Source organism: Chinchilla lanigera, unplaced genomic scaffold, assembly GCF_000276665.1.
Source record: "Chinchilla lanigera isolate Chin_1 unplaced genomic scaffold, ChiLan1.0 scaffold00033, whole genome shotgun sequence".
Lineage (NCBI taxonomy): Eukaryota > Metazoa > Chordata > Mammalia > Rodentia > Chinchillidae > Chinchilla > Chinchilla lanigera.
Window position 1 is genome coordinate 10,647,551 of NW_004955434.1, and position 22,405 is coordinate 10,669,955.

At 42.5% G+C, this 22,405-nt stretch overlaps 1 protein-coding gene across 1 annotated transcript in view; it reads left to right on the top strand.

The window, feature by feature from the left end:
• Positions 1–22,405, top strand: part of Kdm4c (lysine (K)-specific demethylase 4C) — a 354,066-nt gene that overhangs the window by 1,027 nt on the left and 330,634 nt on the right. The gene's annotated exons all lie outside the window — the stretch shown is intronic.

Sequence of the window (22,405 nt, forward strand, 5' to 3'; positions counted from 1 at the left end):
GGCCGGCCCGCGGTGCTGATGAGCGCGGGCTGCGTCGGGCGCGCGGACCGCCAGGTGCGGAACATGGCGTGGGGCGGGCCGGGCTCCACGCTGACGTTTGGGGTTCCGCGCCGTGCTCACCCCTGGAGCCCGCGGGGAGCCCGCGGGGCGCGATTCGGGTGCTGTCCTCGTGGACGCGGAGCCACGCTCCCCTTGGCTGCGCCCGCAGGTCTGCGCCGGGTGGCTTTGGTTGTGGGCGACACCCGAGAGGGTGTTGGGTTCTTCTTTCCGGAGAAAACAGCAAACTTTTCTTTTGCACTTGATAAATTACGTAGGCGAGGTGACTTGTCACGCGCTGCTTCGTAAGTGTAGGTTAGAACTGTAGCCTGTTCACTCTTATCCTGGTGAAAGTTTGTGCTAGACTCGGTCCGTGTAGATTCGCACCAAACTTTGCCCTGTTTTATCCACTTGAGATTGTGTGTGTGTTTTAAACTTCATTGTTTCTATGGCGGCGCTTACTGATATTCTAATTTCAAAGTGTTGTGGTTGAAAATCAGTGGCTTTACTTTTTTGGATGGAGGGTTTATTTGGGGAGGGATGCTAGAGATTGAACCCTGGGCGATAGCACATCCAACTAGTGGCTTTAGTTTTTCAAAGGTTAATTTTTACCTTGTAGCACGGGGTTTTCCTCTGCCACCCGAGTCAGGTTTTCTTATCTTGCCTGGCTCCTCGAAATCCCTCATGATTTGTTTTGTAAAGTATCACACAGTTCAGTTTTTGTTTGTTTGTTTTTTTGAGACAGGGCCTTGCTAAATTGCCCAGGAGGTCCCGCCCTGCCCTCCTAAATTCTGGGATTACAGTCTGCAACAGCACAGTAGGTTTAGGTCAGGTGTAGGGTCTCTCTCCCAATTCTGAAAGGTTTTCACATAATCTTACTTTTGGAAGAGACCACATTCATTTACCTATAAAATCCTCAAGTTTTATCTTTCCAAAAAGTAGCACCCCACAAACTTGATGCAGTAAAATTTAAATCAGAGGATTGTTTCATTTTATTAACAAACTTTAAACGCTTGCTTTTCTAAAGTTAAAAATAAACGTTTTATGGGTCTGGGGGTGTAGCTCAGTGGTAGAGTGCATGCTTAGCATACACAAGGCCCTGGGTTCAGCCCGCAGCATCAAGAAAGTAAAAAGTTTTTTGTTTTTGTTCGTTATTTGAGACAGGGTCTCACTATGTTGCCCAGGCTGGCCTCAACTCACAGCTGTTCTCCTGCAGGTGTGCACTACTATGCTTGGTTCTAAAACAGATATTTTAAATGAACATACACAAATGGTTCTTTTTAGAAGCCGAACAGGTACTTAATTTAAAAAAGAATTTCTTAGATTAAAATTTCAGTTTCTGGATAAAAATTTGGTCAGTTTACATTTCTTCTGAGCACCTTCCAGGGGATAGGTTAGATGCTATTAGGATAATCCATTTCTTCCCTTTTCATTGTTTTTATAAATAACTCCTGGCTTGTGTACCTGCATAAACATTAGCACCTTGAGAACAGGTTCTAGGTTTTTGTTATTTCTAGTAATTTGTCTAAGTAATCGAACCTGTGGTGTTCCAAATATCGCTCACCCTTAAAAAAATAGCATCTTAGGGGCTGGGGATGTAGCTCAGCGGCACAGCGCCTGCCTGGCAAGTGCAAGGTCGTCAGTTCGATTCCCGGTACCGGAAAAAACAAACAAAAAAAGGTAGCATCTTTTTTTTATTTTAAAGAGAGTAAAAAATAATAAAAAAATTAGAAACGATACAGAATTTCAAAAAACAAGATGGTATGAATTCAGTAATGGTTGTTATATTGCATATTGTTGTCTTCAAAGTAGTTGTTCAGATTACCAGATATAAGCATGCAAAATTGGTCAAAAACTTTTAAACATTAACTGTTCCTTTAAATAAACCAATGAAAACTAGCAGTACAATTATTTTAGCTATCTTGTGTGTATATATATATTTTTTCCTCTTTCTTTTCCTTCCTTTCTTTCTTTGCTTCCTTCCTTCCTCCTTTCCCTCATCCCAATTGTTTTTTCCTTTTGAGCAGTTTCTTTCCCATTCACAATATCTATTGTACCTTTCTGGTTTTATTTACTATTTCAGGTTCTTACACTGCGGAGACAATATGATGTTTACACATGAGGATCTGATGTATTTCACTTATGAGTATGGTCTCTAGTTGCATCCATTTACCTATAAAATCCTCAAGTTTATCTTTGCAAAAAGTAGAATCTTAATTGAGAAGCAGTTTACCTGTTAATATGTGGAATTCACTGGCATTTATTTGCTTATTTTTGTGGTCTCGCTTGGGTAGTTCAGGCTGGACTTGTTTATAGCCTAAGCTGGTCTTGAACTTGCCTTTCTTTGATCTCCTGCCTCAGCCTCTGCAGTGCTGGGATGACAGGTGTGCACCATCATGCCTGGCCTCAGTGGCTTTTGGTGTACGCACAGAACAGCATATGAGAGACAGAATCCCCACAACTTTAGATCCCTAAAGGATGTAGTAAGTGGACCTGAAATGGACCAAAGGAACTCTGTTCTCTTCAGCAGTCATTGCCTGTTTCCCTCTGACTCTGACCCCTTCCAGCTGGGAAACCACTAATCTGCTTTCTGTCTCGGTAGATTCGCTCATCCTCGACCTTTCATGCACATGGAATGCAGTAGATGGTCTTTCCTAAGTGGCAGCATTCATACCTCATCTTTTCAGTGTTGGGCCACGTTGCAGTCTGTATCAGTGTGTCATTCTTTTTTGCGGCCGAATAATATATCTCATTGTATATAAGTATCTCATTGGATTTGTTCATTTATCAGTTATTAGACGTCTGGGTTATTAGCGTTTTGGGCCATGAGCATTTGTCAGTTTCTGTGTAAACACCTTCTCCGTGCTCTGAGGTGTGTCTAGTGGTAGGACTGTAGGGTTGTGTTCTTTGGAATGAATGAGCACGGAAGGGAAGCCTTGGGGTGTGATTTCTCCAGGGTTGGAGGGGCCTGTTGACCTTTTCTCCTCCCTTACCTGTGCCCAGTACTGTCTGTCTTCTCTGGGTGCGTTAGGATCCTCCCTTTCCATTAGCAGGCTCTCCTCGCGCTGCTCACGGCAGGGCCTTTTATATGTATTTGTTCTATGTTCATTAGTATAGGATGATAGGACAGGTGCCGTCCATACTGTCGTTAAATTCAGTGTCTAGTGCAGGTCTCGGTCTTCAGACGTCTTAGTGCTCACTTCTTTTAAACACCAGTTTTAGTGCTGTCCCCGCTACCTCGCTTCTGACATAATTTCTTGGTTGGTGTGCCTTTTTATTTTTTCTGGTGCTGGGAATTGAAGCCAGGCCCTTGAACATTCACTGTATCTGTTTCTCTCTAGTATTCTGGAAAGTTTTGTGGGGCTTAAAATACAACTTTAAAGACTGTCTTTTTTGCTAAAAGAAAAAAACAAAACCAAAAAACCCAAAACTCCAAACCTCAAAGATCCCCCGTACCTTGCTCAGCCTGCCCTTTGGGAGTTACAGATACATTAAGAAGGGACAGTCTCTAAATCCATACTTGCTGGGCCTTATTCTTCTCCACTGTTGCAACAAACAGAACAATCCCTTTAAAAGAAGTCTGTTCCCAAGCTCCTCTTTTGAGGCCTCTTTCGCTGAGGAATCAGCCTCATCTCTTAGTCCATCTACAATGCATTGATCAGCCGCAGTTTAGCTCTTTTTCACTAAACTCAGCTGACCCCCAGTTCGCTGGGTGCTCTTAGATTCTGCTTATATTCTTGTTCCTTGCGCCTGGCCTGCTCCCCGGGCCTGCGCTTCCCGGTCTCGTCCATTCCGTCTCAGTTGTCACTTTTTCTAGTTGGTCTTCCCTCAGTCCCGCACACGCACGGCAGCCTTCGTAGTCGTCGTGCCGTTACTGCTGTAGCACTTTTCCTCACGAACGCGTGGAGAAGGGCCACACAAAAATGTTGGCGTGGTTAGTTATTTCCAGGTGATGGAATTGTGGATCGTTTGTTTTCTTCGTGTTTATGTGCCTTTTCTAACATTTGCTCCTATGAATCGGTATTCCTTTTGGGAACAAGAAAAAAAAGTTACTAAGATCGTGTTTCTTGCAATCAGTAGATGACAGAAAAAAGATGTCACCAGTATTGCTTTTTTTTTGAGATGTTCTCAGTATGTAGTTCAGGCAGGTTTTGAGCTCCTTTTGTAGCCTACAGTGGTCTCCAGTTTGTGGCAGTCCTCTGGCTTCAGCCTCCTAACTGGGATTACAGTTGAGCACTGCCACATTTTTATTTTGGTGAATTTTCTTCTAACAGTTTTTGTTTTAGTAACCGATCTGAGATTTTAGTATATGTTTCAAGAACTTCTAGGCTAGTGGTGGCGAACCTATACTGATTGTGCTGCAGCCAGCTGTTTATTAGCATTGAGAGCCATCAGTATTATAGTGTGATGGAGATACAGGTACTTACTGGTTGTCTGGATGGAATTTTTTTCTTTTTTTATTTTTTGAGACAGGGTTTCACTTTGTGGTTCAAACTGGTCTTGAACTTGCAGTGATGCTCCTGCCTCAGCCTCCCAAGGGCTGGGATTATAGGTATGTGCTACCATGCCCAGCCTGAATGGAACTTCTTGATGATAATGAAATTAAGCTGATTCTTAGAGAAGAGCTTCTAGGATCTGGCACTGTATTAGAGTATGAGAATGAAGTATGTGTTAAATAACTCCTCCTTTTTTCCCTGTGGAATGTTCTGATTAGTACATTTATTATGTTTTATAGTACAAAGACTTGAACAGTTGCTTATTGGCACTTTTGTTTTTGTTTGGTGGTTTATTCTGCATAGTAACAGGTAGATTTCTTTATGATGTTAATATCTGCTATGTGCCCTTAGGTGTGTGTTAGATGTGGAACACACAGTAGTGAACAAAATAGATAAGTGATTCACTATAATTTCATGAAAGAAGATTCTTCTAAGAGTGTGTTTAGTGCTTTGTGAGGTGGTGCATGCCTGTAATCCCAGCACTCGGGAGGCTGAGGCAGGAGGATTTTGGTGAATTTGAGGCCAGGCTAGGCTACATAGTGAGTTCAAAGCCAGCTTAAACTACATTGTGAGACCCTGTGTCACCTCCCCCTCTGCCAAAGAGTGTGTTACACTGTACCACTGTATTTTCAGATACACAGTGGCTTCAGCTGTTTTTCAGGAGCTGCTACCTCTATCTTTAAAACTTATCCTGAATTATTCTTAGTTTGCATTTGTCATATATTGCTGTAGGTAGATTCTTAAGGAGCGGGATAATGTGTCATCAAAATCCTGTGTATTTATTTATGGTTTAATGAGACAGGGTCTTTCTGTGTATTCCAGGCTGGCCTTGAACTTGCAGCAGTCCTCCTGCCTCAGCTTCCTACAGTGCTGGAATTAGTCTTTTTTATACTTTTTTTGCGGGGTGGGTAATTTTTGAGTCAGAGTTGCTATGTAGTTCAGGCTGGCCTTGAACTCTAGCCCAGGCTTGCCTCAAACTTGCTGCGATCTTACTGCCTCAGCCTCCTTAGGGCTGGGATTATAGGCATGTATCACCATGGCTGGCTGTGAAAGCCCTTTTATTAAAGATTTTTTCTCTTTAAAAATGTCTATATAGTTCAGTTATTAAGTTGACATCTCATTAACTCTAGCAAAATAGAATTCTGATCTTTCCTCTTCGCTTGTGTGGAGTTTCTCATGAATCTCAGCCCATCCCATTGTGCACTCAGGAACCCCAGAATTATCCTGAAGACTTCGTGGCTCCTTCACCCTCGTACGCAGGCATCACTGAACTGGTCCCTTCGCTTCGGGAGTGCTGTTGCTGGAGTGGTGTGCTTGTTTGCGCTTTCAGTAGGAAGTGCGTCCCTTTATCCACTCCAGCCGCCCTCTAGTCTCCTGTCCGCCTGTTTGTCTTTTAAAATGCAAATTGGACCATTCTCTTGGGTTCTGAAATGTGTGAATCTGGGCCCACTGTCTTTCCACTTTCTCACACTGTGTTGGCCCTCCCCACTTGTGCTGTTTTCTTCCCAGCTTCTCTCCTTTCCCTTCATCTTTCAGGTCTCTGCTTGAGTTCATCTGTACTTCCTCAGTACATGTAATTTCCCCGCTAAAGCAGCTTCCCTAACGATAAGCTGTCTGCATATCTGTGCTTTTCTATGACGCTTAGCACACTTCATAGTTCTAATAGTTACGCTGTTATTCGATTGTTTTCTCTAAACTATAAGAATGGACAGGGATCAGGTATGTATTTATTCCCTTATTTCACACCAGTGCAGTATAGATGCGCTCTCTCTGTCTCTCTCTCTGTCTCTCTCTGTCTCTCTCTGTCTCTCTCGCCCTCTCTCTGTCTCTCTCTGTCTCTCTGTCTCTCCCGCCCTCTCTCTCTCTCTCTCTATATATATATATATATATATATATGTATATATATTTGGTATGGGGATTGAACCTACAGCCTTTGCACTGGGCTACATACCCAGCTTTTAAAAATTTTTTATTTTGAAGCAAGATGTTGCTAGGTCACTAAATTGGCCAGAGTGGACTAGAATTTACAAGCCCCCTTCCTCAGACACTCTCCTAGAGTTCTGGGAGTTTTTTGGTATCGGGAATCGAACTCAGGACCTTGCACTTGCCAGGCAGGCGCTTATGCCACTGAGCTATATCCTGGGCCCTGAGTTCTGGGATTATGGGCAAATGCCATCACCCCTGGCTTCCGTGAACATTTGTTGACTAATTAATGACTATTACATATATGAAAAAATTAAAACATAAGCCGGGACACATATAGGAAATATATTTTAACCGTCATGACCCACCACACACACGAGCATACCTAAATAAAATTGAAATGAAACATTCACAGGACTACTATCTGTGCTGTACACTGATACTTTTTTTGTCTTGTATGACAAGAAAATACAGATGACACACCGATTTGGGTAGGACTGTAGTTAAAACAACAGAGCTCTAAAGCAGTGCTGTACAAGCAAAAGGCCTCATTTCCAGCAGCTCCTTTGTTGAAACGTAATTGCTAGTTCATCATTATTATCTGATAGGAAGTGGGAAATACAGCTTTAAATACCACACCCTCACTCTTGCCTTTAAAGAAGTAGAGTCCTCCCTAGAAGCTCTGGTCTGGTGCCAGGTGGTGGTTCCCCGGAGGAGGGTTGCTAAGGTCCTCTGGAGAGACACCGAGCCCTGCCCTCGGTGTTACCTTGCAGATCTCTCTGGTCGCCCGTAGCCAGTACTCCTCCGCCCAGCTCGGCGGAGCCCCTTTCAGCTGTGCAGTCAGTCACTTGAAGACTGGCTTTTCATCAGTTTTGTTCTCCCTAAGTTAGAAACCAAAATTCTCGCAATGCTAATGTGGATGGAGGCGCACGAGTACGTACTTGCGGCCGTGTTGAGTAGGGATCCTGGCAGTGAGGGTGCCGGGTCCGCTGCGTTGCGAGGGCTGTTTCTAGTCAGCGTTCCCTTTCCAGACGCCTGGAAGGAGGGCTGTGCACTGTTTGGTGGCACCATGAAATATCGATGCCTTATCATCAGTGCTGCTAACAAAATGTTAGGGAAAAACCTAAGCATTTAACACAAGGGCTGTTCTAACTGAGCATTTTACTATTCAGTTCTGCTCATCAGAATATTTTTTCCAGGCAGTACATTCTCTGCTGTTGAACAAGATTGAACAGAGCTGGGCATGCTGGCGCACACCTGTAATCTCAGCACTCTTGGGTGGCTGAGGCAGGAAGATTTCAAGTTCAAGCATAGCCTGGACAACTTGGCAACTTAGTGAGTCTGTGTCTCAAAATAAAGAGTAAGAGTTGAGGGTGTAGCTCAGAGCATAAATCCTGGGTTCACTCCCCTATACCACAAAAAAAAACCAAAAAAAAAACCCCAAAAAGATGAATTCCTTCACTTTGGCTTCCTTCTCATGACCTTTGATTGATTGATTGTCCTGGGGATTTAACCCAGGTGTGCTCTACCACTGAGCTGTGTCCCCAGCCTTTTCTTTTTTTTCTTTGTGGTGAGGATTGAACCTAGAGCCTCACGCATGCTAAGCACACATTTTACCAACAGGGTACATCCTCAGCCCTGTTTTAATTATTTGTTTTTTTCTATTTAAAAATAACATTATTCACATAATATAGAAGTATTTTGTTCATTCTTTTGAATAGGCAGTCCAAGGCATAGAATTAAGGCATAGAATTAAGGCATAGAATTAAAATTCAGAAGATACGAAAGGATAAAATAGTACATTTTATTACAGTTGGCATTCAGCTCATTCCCTTCCTCTGATAAACCATTTTATTTTATTTTTGGCTTTTCGAGACAGGGTTTCGCTATGCAGTTCAGGCTGGCCTTGCACTCACTTTGTAGCCCATTCATGCCTTAAACTTTTGGGGAATTCTCCTGCCTCAGCCTCCTGTGTGCTGGGATTACAGGTGTGCACTACCATACCTGGCTCTACTGTTAAACACTTTCCTTTAGAGCATTGTAGAGGAGAAAGCTCTGTATAAGCAGCTCTGTGGTATTTTATACAAATAGTAATTGCTCTGAGCATTTTTTTTCCCCTATTAACAGTATATGGAGGTGAGTTTTAAAATATCATTCATGTACCACTTGGGAGACTGAGGCAGGAGGATTGAGAGTTCAGAGCCAGCCTGGACTACATAGTGAGCCCTAGCTCAACAAAAAACAAAAATAAAGTTGGTTGTAGAGCTCCCTGTATATGCATGGTATTTCATTATATACACATACCTTAAGATATATGTAAGCTTCACATCACTGTGACAAAAAATGGAGTCAGTCAACAGATTTAGGCCCAAGGTTTCAGAGGTCTCATTCTATGATTTAGTTGAGCTCTTCTGCCTTTGGGCCTGTGGCGGTAGAATATCACAGCAGAGTGTGTGGGAGGAGAAATTTCTTCCCATGTTGCAGTGGGGAAACAAATGAGAGGAAGGGGCTGGGGTCCCATCTCAGCTTCACAGGCAATTCTCCCAGTGACCTAACTTTTTCCACCTGGTCTCCACCTTCTAAAATTACCACTACCTTCCCCAGATACTTAGAATCTAAGGTCTAGGTCAGTGGTGGCAAACCTGTGGCATATGTGTTACATGTTTGTTTTTCTTTTGTTTTGTCTTGTTTTTTGTCTTTTTGAGACAGGCTCTTGCTATGCAGTTCAGGCTGGCCTGGAGCTCACTTTGTAGCCCAGGCTGATCTCGAACTCACAAAGATCCTCCTGCCTCAGCCTCCTGAGTGCTGGGATTACAGGTGTGCACCACCATCCCTGGCTCTCTGGTTTTGGAAGTCTTGCTATGTGGTCCACACTGTCCTGCCTCAGCCTCCCAAGTGCTGTCATTATATGTTGTTTGTTATTTTACTAGACTTTTGGATTTTGCTTCTCTAATTTTAGAAAGAAATTTGATCAATACTCTTAAATGAAATTGGTTGGCAGTTTTCCAATTATAGAAAGTTTTGTTTCTTATTGTAGGCTTGCATTTTAATAAAGGATTTCCAAACTGTGTGTGGTAGCCCATTCCCGTAATCCCAGTACTCCGGGATGCTGAGGCAGGCAGAATGCACAAATTTGAGGCCAGCCTGGGCAGTTCAGTGGTTTAGCAAGACCCTGTCCTTAAAATGAAAAATTAAAAGGGCTGGGTGGGTAACTCAGCACAGGGTAAAGGTTCAATCCCTGTGTACACACACTCACACACACACACATAGATGTTCAGGCTTACTCATTTTTATTTCTTTCTGTGATCTAGGACAGTTTAAATAACATTGGATTATGTTTCTTCAGAATTGAGAATTCCCTAGTGAAGCTCTCTGGGCTTGGTACTTACATTGGGTGTTTCTGTTTTTTTTTTTTTTTTTTCTTCTTCTCTTTCCTCTGCTCCTTCCTTCTCCCCTCTTTCTAGTTCTTCCTTGCCTTCTTCTCTTTCTTTTTTCTTTTTTGTGGCATGTGGAGAAAAGCTGGTAGCAAAGAAATCCCACCTGCGACCTGCGTCTGGGGGATACCTAACTTGCAGTCAGTTCGTTGCACGATGCACCGTCTGAATTTAGCAACATGATTTCAATATACGAGCCTTACTTTCATCAGCTCTCAAATGGAAATAACCACAGCCTGCTACCCCACAGACAACCTGTAAGAATGAAAATGAGGTAACGTGTTAAAGCCCAGTGAGGAGCCAGGCACGTGCCAGCCCCTCCTACCGGGGATGGAAACCTTCTCACTGAGCTGCGTACCTGGTAAAGCCCCCACTCTGTTTTTAAATTTTGAGACAGGGTCCCACTGCCTTGCGCAGGCAGGACATGAGCATTCAAAGGGCTGCCGGGCAGCGCTGTGTCTCACTGTCCACGGCTTTGCACAGGCAGAGGCTTGTTTCTCCTTTCCCCTGGGAAAATGGAGTGAGGGCAAGGGGAGTCATTTATTTTGTTATTAAAAACAAAGAAAACTTAAGAATCAGTCAAATGTGGCCTAAAGTTTTTTTTGTGACCACTAATGAAAACTTGGTATTGTATTTATTAGAACCACATTTTAATTTTATTTTTATGTTTTTGTCTTTTTGAGACAGGGTCTCGCTATGCAGTTCAGGCTGGCCTTGAGCTCTCTTTGTAGCCCAGGCTGATCTCGAACTCGCAATGATCCTCCTGCCTTAACCTCCCTCCTGCCTCAGCCTCCCGAGTGCTGGGATTACAGGCATGTGCCACCACACCTGGCTAGAACCACATTTTATAATCAAGGAAAGGTATTGGGTAACTGATTTTACCGTGTGCTTGTGTCATGACTGGGCTTGTGTTTATTTTTTTTTTTTATTTTTTATTTTTCCTCCGGTACCGGGAACCAAACTCACGACCTTGCGCTTGCCAGGCAGGTGCTTTTGCCGCGTGTTTATTATATGTTGGTTAAATTTTTGAGACTTGGAGGAAGATGAAATTTCCTCTAGTAGGTACTAAAAGTACTTTCCGGTGTGTTCGTGTGTCAAGGAAGCTGTATGTTGTTATCAGGGTTAAGGAAACAAATGATGAAATACTTGTGCAAGGTTCTCTGCCACACATTGCGTATAGAATGAAAATAGAGGAACCCCATTTTCTCTGATGTTTTTCGAATGGGTAGTTAACAAAAAATATGCAAATTGCCGTAGTTCTCTAAAATAAAACTTCCTGCTTTTGTAATGGAAAAAAAGCATGAATGGTCAGATTATTGTGTGTGGTAGTTTTCACCTTCAGCTTTTCCATATAACTAATACCATATATGGTTTACGCCAGTGTGAATCTTTAGGAATAATTTCAGTTTGTCCTTTCTGCTTCTGCCCCACCCTCCCTCCCTTCCTTGAACCCAGGGCTTTGCACTTCGCTACATTCAAAGGCCTTTTTACAATTTTGAGACAGAGCTCCTCAGTTGTGCTGGGATGGTAAGTGTACACCATGAAGGCCGGCTTTTTTTGAGACAAGGTCTTGCTGTGTATCCCAGGCTGGCCTCAACTCAGGATCTTCCTGTCTCAGCTTCCGGAGGGCTGACCTACTATGCCTTAACTATTTCAAATTCTGTGTTGTTTTTATATTTGAAAATAAGAATGGGTAATTTGCATGGTTCCCCCAGAGTTTTTCAGGCAAGCCTGAATACACTTAGGCAATCTCAAATGTAAAAGCCCTAAGGTGTCACTGGAGAGCTGAGGCCCGGAAGGTGACAGTGTTCCCGTTCGGGCCAGCGGGCTCCCGCCTCCCTCAGGTGCTGCCCCGGCCGCAGTCCGGAAGTGGGAAGTGGGCTGGCTGCCGCCGGCTGGGTCTGTGTTGGCCCGCCTGCGGCAAGGACAAAGTCACAGCAGGTTCCGAGAGCTACTCTTGGCTCTAGAGGGGGCTGGGACCGCTCCTGCCTTCCCAGATGCCCTGAGGGACGGGCAGTGGAGTCCCAGCAGGCATGAAATTCACATTCACGTAACATGGTTTTGAAAAACTTTGTAAATCCTTTGTGTCCTTATCAATCTAATTGCATGAAAATAGGAATTTAGAAACTGAATTGGTTCCTAAATTCAGAGATGTAGGAGAACAATCACTTTTGCTGGTCCAGCAGAAATAGTATTTGTTGGCATGGATTGCAAATAGGTTTTTGATTCCTCCAGATCCACATTTTAGTGTACTTTTATTACTTTCCTAAAAGTTGGAATTTAAGGAGAATTTTTAAAAAATCCACATTTACTAAAACCTCCAGAATTTTTTAAACTCCTTTCCATAAGGATCAAAAATGTCTTAGCCAGTTATGATGTTAAGTTTACATGTTTTAAAAATGATTTTTAAAGCTTTCTAAAAAGTTTTTAAGGTTTTTGTACTCTTTATAATTTTTCAAAAATGTTTTTGTTAGAAGGTGAAGTTTTATCAATATGCAGTTTAAAGATTTTACTTCAAATTGAAGATAAGTTTGGAAGGACCTAGCAGTGAAGAAAACATTGGTCATTTGTAATGGATGGTTTCTGTTAAAAACGCCGCTGATGCTTTTTTGGGCTTGTAATCATTGCTTGTCAGGTGCCTTTTTGTAGGATGTAGTATCCATTTGACTTCAGAATTTAATTTTTTACTATCTATTTTCTTCCAAAAGAGAATTTACCACTGTGCCTACATTTATACCATAGAAGGGTGCACCCTTTTCTGTTTTCTTTGTACTTCTTTTTTTTTGGGGGGGGGGGTTTCGTTTTTCTCCGGTACCAGGGAACTGAACTCACGACCTTGTGCTTGCCAGGCAGGCGCTTTTGCCACTGAGCTAAATCCCCAGCCCCTCTTTTTTTTTTTTTGGACACAGGGTCTCACTATATAGTTCAGGCTGGCCTTGTGCTTGCTCTGTAGCCCAGGCTGTCCTTGAACTCACAGAGATCTTACTGCCCCTCAGCCTCCTGAGTGGTGGGAGGATAGGTGTGTGCCACCATGCTTGGTGATTTCTTTTTGTATCTTTGACAGATTTAATTGCAGTATCGGCATCTGACGTGACTTCTGCATTGCAATATGAGAAATTGCTTTTATGAAACAGTACAAGTCTCTTCCTAGACAGGTTCATAGTTGGAATTCAGAGTTCATATTTAGAGTTACTGTTTGTGAATTTTCTTTCCTACTGCCATTAATGACACATTTGCCAACATTTCCTACAAGAATAAAATGTGTTGGTAGGATGCATGGTTTCACATAGAAAAGGCTTTTTTTTGTTTTTTTTATTTTTAGGTGGTGGTGGTGCTGGGAATTGAGACAGGATCTCAATAAATCACTAAAATGGCCAGGGTGGCTTGGAGTTTTAGGACCCCCCCCGCCGCCCGTGTCAGCCTCGCGGAGTGCTGTGATTACAGGTGGACATCAGCCTGGACAGAAAAGACTTCTTTTAATCTTTGTGTGGCAGTTTTTTTTTTTTTAAAGAAGAAATTACCTTTCAATGCTAATGTCATTGTTGATGTTGTAGTGTATGATTATTTAAAAGTTAAAGGTGTTTTAATGAAGAGTCAGACTTGATTTTTCATTTAACCTGTACATTTTGAGGTATTTATAGTTGTGTTACTGGTTGTGTAATAGAGTAAATTAAGGGAACAGGCCCAAGCAATTCATTTTCATTTAAAAACCTTGAAAACAAATGTAAAACCCAATCCTTGACGTTGAAATTAAATTAATACCACCAATTTTTTTTTTTTTTTTTAAAATTTTTCAGTACTGGGGATTGAGCCAAGGACCTTTCGTATCTTAGGCAAGTGCTCTACCCTTGATCTACATACACTTCCAGCCAGAAAAAACAAAGCCCTGTGTTGAGGTGTTCATTGGGAGTATCAGTCTTTCTTGTTTTAGGAAAACTTCATATACAACTATCGAGTTGCCAGAATTAAAAACTGAAAGTGGCTGATTGGTATACAGAAGGATTCTTAAAGAACTGTTTCAACATAGAATCAAAAAATTTTTTAAGTGGTGCACACCTATAATCCCAGCATTTGTCATGCTGAGGCAAGGATTGCCGTAGTAAATTCAAGGCCAGCCTCAACTATATGGACTGTCTCAAAAAGGACAAAAGAAAAATTTTGTTTGTTTAACACGTAGCTTTTTTTTTTTTGGTTTTTCTCGGTACCGGGAACCGAACTCATGACCTTGCGCTTGCCAGGCAGGCACTTTTGCCACTGAGCTAAATCCCCAGCCCCAATTTTGTTTGTTTAAAGTAAGTTTTAAACCCAAATGCCTATCAACTGAGGAATGGATAAAAAAGATATGGTCTTTTTTATACAGTGGAGCACTGCTCAGCCATAAGGAGGATAAACTGGAGACTTTTACAGGTAAATGGATGCAACTCCAGACCATACTTACAAGTGAAATAAACCAGACGCACATGAGCAGACATCATATTGTCTCCCTAGTGTGAGAAGCTGAAAGTAAATAAGATCCAAAATACACAGTAGATATTGTAAAATGGAAGAAACTTCAAAAGGGGAGAGAAACTGGGAAAGGGGAATAGAGAAAAGAAGGAAGGAAAGAGCAAATACACACACACACACACGCACGCACGCACGCACGCACGCACACATACACATATATACACACAAGATAGTAATATTACTAATTTCTCTTAGTTCATTAAAAAGACGGTTTGTGCTAGTATTGTTTGGACAATTAAATGCTGATGTTGTATACTCTTGAGTAAAGCTAACAAAATGTGATGTATTAATCATTGTTACCCTCCTATTATCTTGTTTGTTTTTTTTTTTCCTTTTCTTTTGGTATCAGGAATCAAACTCAGGACCTTGCGCTTGCCAGGCAGGCGCTTGTGCCACTGAGGTATATATCCCTGGTCCCTGTTACCTTGTTTTGAAATTTTGGTTTTTTTTCTCTTTAAAAAAGTGAGTTTTAATTTTCCATATATTTTCAGGAATATGCTACTTATTTTGATTGTTTCATCTTAAAGTTTGGGCATACTTTTATCATAGTAGACATGGGATAGTCCTATGAATTCATCCAAATATATATTTTTTTAAATTTTAAAGAGAAAAAAGAAAAAAAACCCCAATAAAAACGATACAGAATTTCAAAACAAGATGACAGGAAATTAACAGAGGTTATTACATTGCATATTGTTATCTTCAAAGTAGTTGCTCAGATTACCAGATATAGGCATGTAAAATTGATCAAACAGTAAGCACTAACTGTTCCTTTAAATGAACTAATAGAAATTAGTAGTACAGCTATCTTAGCTATCGTGTGTGTGTGTGTGTGTGTGTGTGTGTGTGTGTGTGTGTGTATATTTTTTCCCCCTTTTCTCCTTTCCTCCATCCCAGTTGTTCTTTCCTCCTGGTATGTTTTACACCATTCATTTTACCTCTTGGCAACCCTTTCCTGATTTTTCTGTTCATTATTCCCTTGTTTTAAAAAAGTAGATTTATTTTATATGCATTTATCCTTGAGTAGTTTTAATTTTTGGATTTGTGACGATCAGTCTATACTTTGTATATTCTAAGATTTAACTTTCAAAGATTTTTCCATGTACGTGTTTGTCAGTAGTATTATCCGGTAGTTCCTTTTAGCAATGGCTCGCCAATTAAACATCAGCAGGTTTTTGGGGTGCCCTTGGTTGTAGGTCCTTCTCCTCCAGACCAAAGAATTGAACAAGCTAAGAAAGGTTTCAGAATTTATTCAAATGAGTGTGGGTGGAGAGAAAGGGAGAAAACGGCTCAGCAGAGTGAACTTGGGCTGAACAAAAGAGAAGGGAAAAGGAAAAGGAAAGAGAAACGTATACCCTGGGTCTGGGTTTGGGTCTGCAGTCCTCAGCTCTCGTGAAGGGACATGTGGCGCGCTCTGCAAGGCGTGTGACCAGCTGCGTCCACATCTCGCGGGAAGCTGCCAGGTCTTTACTTACGGGTCCTGGGAGAGCGGGCACTGCAGATTCTGGGGGCCTGCTGCGCCCGCCTTCCCAGCCAGTCCAAGCCAAGGTCTACTCCCGTCCCTGGAGTTTCAATGTTTTCTTTCTTTCTTTCTTTTTTTTTTCTGGTACCGGGAATCGAACTCATGACCTTGTGCTTGCCAGGCAGGTGCTGTGCCGCTGAGCTAAATCCCCAGCCCCTACACTGCAGTTTCTGCAGACCTCACAGCAGGGTATTTGAGCCTCTGCACTGTTGACATTTTGGACCTTAATAGTCCTTCGTTGTGGGCACTTTCCTGTGCTCTCCAGGACATTTTGTAGATCATCTGCCTCTACATTAGCTGCCGCTGGCAGCCCTTCAGTTGTGAGAAAGATATGTGTAAACATTGCCAGTTCTCCAACGGGACAAAATCACCCCTGGTTGAGAACCATTTTGGCTTTGACCAGAACAATTGAAAATTATTTTTACGAGCTCACTATCTCCTATAGAAAGACAACTCACCTTTGAGACAATTCAATCCTGTTTACCATTTCAAATTCACCTCTTCTCTCACTCTTCTGTACAAAGCCCGTGTGGTCTTCTATTACTCAGAAACTGCTGCCGTATTTACATTTTTTTTTTCTTTCTTGTCTTTTTGAGACGGTTTCACTATGTAGTTCAGGCTGGCCTTCAACTGACTTTGTAGCCCAGGCTGGCCTTGAACTCGCAACAATCCTGCTGCAGCCTCCTGAGTGCTGGGATTACAGGTGTGCGCCCCCGCAGCGGGCAGCATTTGCATTTGTACATTGAATTTGACGCTGAAGTATATACTGCTCGCAATTGTCAACTTTGCTGGGATTCCACACCCTCCTGGGGGTTTTCACTTTTGGCAGGAAGGAATCAGTAGTTGATTGTTGGTCTTTATTGCTGTTGTTGATTTCCTTCTGATTTTGGCCAAATTTACCCTGCCCCAGTCTTGTACTGTGACCTAGCTGAATTTCTGCGTGGCCCTAATCTCGTTTGTCCTTGAGAACAGGGTGTCTGTAGGCCCCAGGTTCCTTTTCTGGTAGGCCAGTCGAAACTTGTTGGTCTAACAGGACTGCCAGAATGAGCACCAAATGACCTCTAACTTCATTGTGCTTAGCCATTTCCACGCTAAGTGACGCCTTCCAGCCGGCACCGTTGGTAGGAGATAGCTGCCCCGAGAGACTGGAAAGAAGCTAAAAAGGAGCAAAAAGACGTGATGACAGAATGCCCAGAAAATCTCTGCCCTTCACAGAAGAGACGGGACCGTTTCTGCCCTTCACAAGCCTGTTTCTTCCCTCCTTTCCTTCACCCTGTGTCTGTAACCTCTAACCCCCAAGCGACTGAGAAGTTGATTTGCAAGTTTTGATCTCCCACTTCTGTTCTCGGCCAAGAATAAAAGTCTTCGCCACTCACTTGGTGCTTGATTTTGTTATTGATTCCTCAATTCTGAGAGGGCAAAAGGACCCAGTTTGGGGTTAAAAAGGGGGGAGATGCAGGAGGATTGCCCTGAGTTCAAGGATAGCCTGAGTTACACAATGAATTCAAGGCAAGTCTGCACTACAAAGCAAGATCTTGTCTAAAAAAAACCCTAAAAAATAAAAAAACAGACAATACCATGAGAGGAATTCTTTTTACTTTTGGCTTTTGCACCCAGGGCAGGGTTACAAAGCACCCAACCCTCACTTTTTACCTTCCTGCCCTTTCGATTCTCTAAAGCCCCAGGCACTCCTGGGTTTTGTCTTCAGTTATTTTGGTATATGAGACATGGTCTGGCTATGTATTTCAAGCAGGCCTGTATTTATACATAGTCCATATTGACCTCAAACTCCCATCTTCCTGCCTCGGCCTCCCAGTGCTATGATTACAGTTGTGTATGTGAACCACCGACCCCAACTGCTTTTAGTTTTTCAACGCATTGTGACCCCGAGTGAGTTTGTTCACCTTTTGGTTGTCGATCGAGCTTACTGCTTAAATGTTAGCTGCCTCAGCTGTTATTAACACGGGGATGCGTCTTTCTGACGCAGCTGGAATTAATGGTGGGAGTCTCAGGATGGCACACTTCACTGACTCTTGTCTCTGTGGCTCTTGTAGTACTCAATCCCTGTGTGCTACATTTTTGAGATTGCTTCATTATCTTTACCAATCTAAGAAAGTTGTTTTCTCTTTGCTCTTGATTGTTTCCAGATATTTGGGGTTCAGTAATCCCATCATAAAGTGAGGACCTGTAGCTCCCATCGCAGTCTCAGAACTGCACCAAAAATAACCCGTGAGAAGTTCTTGTATTTAGCTGTACAAGCAGAGAATAGCACTGAGAGGGGGAGCATATAGGGTCAACTAAATGAGTGTAGGTAAAGCATATACTTAAAAAAAAAAAACTTCCTGGTTTTTTCTAAGTTGGAAGTTACTTTTTTTTTTTTGTCTTTTTGAGACAGGGTCTCTATGCGGTTCAGGCTGGCCTTGAGCTCACTTTGTAGCGCAGGCTAGTCTGGAACTTGGATTGATCCTCCTGTTTCAGCCTCCTGAGTGCTGGGATTACAGGCATGCACCACCACGCCTTGCTGGAAGTTACTTCTTTTTTCTTTCTCACTTTACATTTTTTTTTTTGCTTTTGAAACATGATTTCACTTGGTAGTTCTGGCTGACTTTGTTTCTTTCTTTCTTTCTTAATTAATTAATTAATTATTTTATTTTTCTGGTACTGGCAATCGAACTCACGACCTTGCGCTTGCCAGGCAGGCGCTGTGCCGCTGAGCTAAATCCCCAGCCCCTCTTGCTGACTTTAAACTGACTGTGCCACCCAGGCTCGCCTTGAATTCTAGGTGATTCTCCTACCTGTTTGAAGTTATTTCTAAGGAGAAAGTTTAAAAAAATATATTGTTCACAGTCGTGACAAATATAAGGATAAACCGTAACAAAGATCTTTGTAGCATCAGATATTCACTTCAGTTTTCTTTAACACAAGCTAAACCATGACTGATTTGACTTTCCTCTAACTCAGGTGAAGGGAGCTTGATAATTATGTTGAGTCACAAATTTTTGACCTTTGATTGTTTTTATGCGTATAAGACAGTAGTTCTTTGTGAAAGTTAATGAGTAGTTTTCATTTTGGTTAAAGATATGAATCATGAAGAAAGGTACATTTAATATTTTACTTCTGTTTCATATTTGTAAGTGTGCATTTATTTGCCTGCATTTTTTAATTTGTTTGAAGGTCTTACTGTGTAGACCAGCCTAGCCTCAAATTCTGTGTGGCCAAGCTGGCCTTGAACTCTCACTCTTAACTACTTCAGCTTCCCAAGTGCTGAGATTATAGGTGTGTACTAATACAGGACCTACAAAAGATACAGGGGAAATAAATGTAACTCCCAACCGGCTAGATGTCTGATACTGAGTTTATGTTCCTTGCAGTTGAAGAATGAATTTTAAGGAACAATAGAGATTAAGTACAGGAAAATTTACTGGGGAAAAGGAATGGTGAATAGGAGTAGCACCTGAGAGACAGGAGTCCCTAATGGGTTGCCAATGAACCCACTTCTCAAAGGAAATTTTACAGAGCAAAATCACAAGGTGGGTACAGCATGGTCAGAACGGTGATCAACCAAAAAGATTACAAGTATACTGTTTAGATAGTATTAATCCAGTGGGGAAGCAGGTCAGGTAGCAAGTGTACATGGAAGACGTCATTAACCTTGATCGATAATTTATAGTTTTAGTCTAGTCTTTTAGTTTTAGTAGTCTTAGTCTTGGTGTGAAAGGATGGCCCAGCCCTAGTAAAGATAATGTTTATAATGGGAAATCTCGGAAGGGTGGGATCAGCAATCTCAAACTACTTATGCCTTAGGGCGTATGTAAATCTGGCCATTGTGACTTTAATTTTCTTCAGCTGCATCTCCAGCCACAATTTTGATGTGTTCTCTTACCCTCTGCTGACTCTCTTGAGGGCCTAACTCTGTCTGATTGCCTATAATAAATAGTTCTGACTAAGCTGTCTGTAGTACCACCACACCTGGCCTTTGCCGGTCTTCTGGTGCCAAGTGTTTCTATGGAGAAAAGGCCCATGGCTAGGAGCCCTGCTTTGTCTGTCTTGCATAAACAGCAACCATGCAGTAATGCAGAATCTACCACTTGTATCTCTTGTTTATTTTTTTAAATAAAGTGAGAATTAAAACATTAAAGTAACAATATGAGCCAGAATCCTATATTTTTACAAATCTACCACCTACTCTTTTACTATTGTAATTCTCATTTGACATTAAAAAGTTTTTATCTCGTCTTTACTGTGGTTTTCCAAAGGATTCAACGTAGATTTTGTAGAAACAGTAATATTGTTGTAGCCGCTATTCATTTCTTTATATTAATTTTCATTATATCATAATGGCTTAACCAGTATAAACTGGATTGAAAATAAATAGTGTTGACTTGCTAAGCTGGAGTTAGTTTATCTGTTACTAGGTTTGGTGGATTAACTAATAGTCAACTTGTAACCCCAGCTGAGCTGAATCAGCCTGGTGCTGGGTGTAGAAGACCCACCTGAGGATTGTTGCCAACAATGGAGGGGAAGATGGTGTGCTCTTGAGTCTCCTGAAGAAGCTTGTCATGCTGGTTTTCCTGATAGGAAGTCAGCTGTTTTCATTGTCGGAGGGGCTCAGGACATTGCTGTCTCTGAGGATGACTGTGGTTCTTTTTGGGGGCGCTCTGTCCTTACTCGAGTGTCACTTCCTGGCTCCAGCGCACATCCCTCAGTCTGCGGCACAGATCCTTCATCCTGCTGGCGCAGACTTTCTAGCTTCCACCACTGACCTTTGGGCCTTCCCAGCACAGACCCTTGATACAGACTTGCATGAGACATTGTCGTGGGCTTTAGGCTTCCAGTTGGACTTGTGGAGGGGGCATTGCCCCGGGCTCTAGGTCTGCAGCTGGACTCGTGCAGGACATTGCCATGGGATCCAGGTCCTCAGTTGGTGTTTTTGGATCTCTAGCGTGTGGACAGATCTCTCATACTCTTTTTTATTTGACTGTTTGGGTGACTACTGTAAAAAAATCCTATAAATTATATGTCCTGTATTATATCTTTTGCTTTGCAAACCCTGGCTATTATATGAGGGCACATACGGTTTTTAAGAGAGAAGCTTCGTTTTCCTTATCTGCTTGGGCGAAAGGTGATTGGGAAAAAGAAAAGGTGGTTAAGAGCTTTTGTAGTAGGCCAGTAGGAGTGAGTAGCTATAAATGTCTCATTTAGTAATTGTACTCAAGGCTGAAAAGTGGATTTTGAGTCATTCAAATTTCTTCTTTCTTTCTTTCATTTTTCTTTGTGTGTGTATGTGTGTATGTTTGTGTGACAGAGAGAGAGAGACAGGGTCTCCCTGTGTAGCTCAGGCTGGCCTTGAACCTGCAATGATCCTTGTTTCAACCTCCCAAGTGTGGGATTAATGCTGGACATGGTGCTGTATACCTGTAATCCCAGCACTCAGGAGATTGAGGCTGGAAGATTGTGAGTTTGAGGCCAGCCTGACTATATAGAGAGGTTGAAACTAGCCTGGGCTACATAGGATAAATCCTGTCTCTAAAAAACAAAACAGGAATTATACCACAGAATTGATTATTAAGAAATATTACTGGGAAGGTACAAATAGATACGAGCAAAACTTCATTTGATTCACATTTAGTATTTGTATATCAGGTTTTTTTCTCCTTGTTATAAGTTCATATTTGATTTTTGTTGTTATTGTTGTTTTGAGACAGGGTCTTGCTTTGGAGTGCAGGCTGGCCTTCACTCACTATGTAGCCCAGGCAGGCCTTGAACTCGTGGTGATCCTCCTGCCTCATCCTCCGAAGTGCTGGGATTACAAGTGTGCGCTGTCATGCCTGGCTATGTTTGATAATTGTATCAGTCTTTCAGTTACAGATAATGGACAGTGCTTTGGTTAATTTAAGTGGAAGGAGATTTGAAATTGGGAGTTAGGTGCTATGGTTGAGGACTGCTGGGGCAGGCTCTTGGTTGGAGCTCTAGAGATGTCTCCCAGAACACCACTGCAGGGGCCTTTCAAGGGAACTGCTTTGGGTGTTACAGATCGAAAGCTGAAGACTCAGGGGCCAGACTCGTAACCCTCTGGCTGAGATCTGGGGAGTGGGGCGTCGCTGTGGCGGCTGTTCTATGAACACACCATGTCGGTTGTGATCCGGAGAGCAGGAGTACTGCTAGAAGTGTTACTCCAGAGACACTGTCAGATCTAGCTCTGAAAGAAGGGTACTTTATAGGCGTTTACCTCTCTCCTCACTTCTGCCTACTTCTGAGATCAAGTCTCTTCAGACCAGAAGAGTATAAATCATTGTCTGTGACGTCTGTTGCAAAGCAGGTCTCAGCTCTCCAGACTCCGTAGTACTGTGCAGGTGCAGGCAGCAAGCATCTGCCATGTCGCTCACATCGAGCCTGGGGTGACTCAGCTCTGCTTCTGCCCTTTCTTGGGGGCTGTGCAGTCTCCTGACTCCCTCCGCTGCTCTCATTCTCGGCACAGAAGGAGTGGA